This window comes from Leptidea sinapis, chromosome 2, assembly GCF_905404315.1.
Source record: "Leptidea sinapis chromosome 2, ilLepSina1.1, whole genome shotgun sequence".
NCBI lineage: Eukaryota > Metazoa > Arthropoda > Insecta > Lepidoptera > Pieridae > Leptidea > Leptidea sinapis.
In genome coordinates, this window is record NC_066266.1 from 12,909,077 (window position 1) to 12,910,165 (window position 1,089).

Sequence of the window (1,089 nt, forward strand, 5' to 3'; positions counted from 1 at the left end):
TAGGTTATTGAAAACGGCCGTTAATAAATATGTGAAACAAGACTAAACAAATGTGATTTTAAATTTTTTACACATCTGATTGGTGTGTTAATTAAGATGCTTCCTGTGTAAGATTTATTATTTAGATATTTTTACAAATTGTTATGTTTTTAAGGGTTAATCCTCACTTCTGGGATTAATTACACAAATAAATTAAAAAATTGTTTAGATTTGCAAGAGTAACATCTCAAGTCAATTTCCTAATATGCAAGATATTGGGGTTGAGCAGGTTATCAGCTGTAAAGTAGACCTTGTAGATAAAGTCACAACCTAAGAGTTGAACAAGGCATACAAGATTTATGAACCTTACGTCACTCAAACGGTTGGCTCAGTTGGAAGAGCACTCGCCTAGAACGCGAGAGGTCTCGGGTTCGAGTCCCGCATCGTTCATAATTTTTTTTTTCAAGTTTTATAGATATCATTCTTAACCTGCGTTTGTTTGCTTTGTATCTATTTATACACGTTGGTTTGAATTGAAACTTAACACATTTATCAAGGACCGATGACAATAATATAATAATTTAAATAGTTTAATCCACTTTTACTAACTTATATGTATGTATGTTTGTATGTAAGGGAATCTTTTCGTAGCCCTTAGAGCCTTTCAAAAAGATTGATTCATTTGGAGTTTTACACATTACGATTCTATTTGTAACGATTATTATTGTGGATTTTTATTATTATTACATTATTGTGGTTTCGAGTTGTATATGGTATTATCTTATATATTTATTACGCCTTGACTTCTCTTATCTCTGTTGGGCAACGTATAACAACAGGCCTGGTTTATTATTTTAGCGTGCATGACAGCTACGTCTTACTCTCGATACGTCAGTCACTTTGTCCAAGTGTGCATGTTAGATAAAAAAAAATTGTTTCCACCTCGATGAAAAGCTGAATTTTAGTCTCTGGTACGAGGGACAAAAGAGGCCGATTCTCTCCCGACAAGGCGACTTTTGTCCCTAGTACCAGGGACTAAGAGCGAGCTTTTTTCATCCAGGTGGGAAACCAATCGTAAACGTTTGGTTTTGGCGTCACATCACAAATAAT

At 34.3% G+C, this 1,089-nt stretch overlaps 1 non-coding gene across 1 annotated transcript; it reads left to right on the top strand.

Annotated features, from left to right (window-relative positions):
- The first annotated feature begins 356 nt into the window (after positions 1-356).
- Positions 357-429, top strand: Trnas-aga (transfer RNA serine (anticodon AGA)). The gene has a single exon. It is a non-coding gene; the product is annotated as a tRNA-Ser (tRNA).
- Positions 430-1,089: the final 660 nt, after the last annotated feature.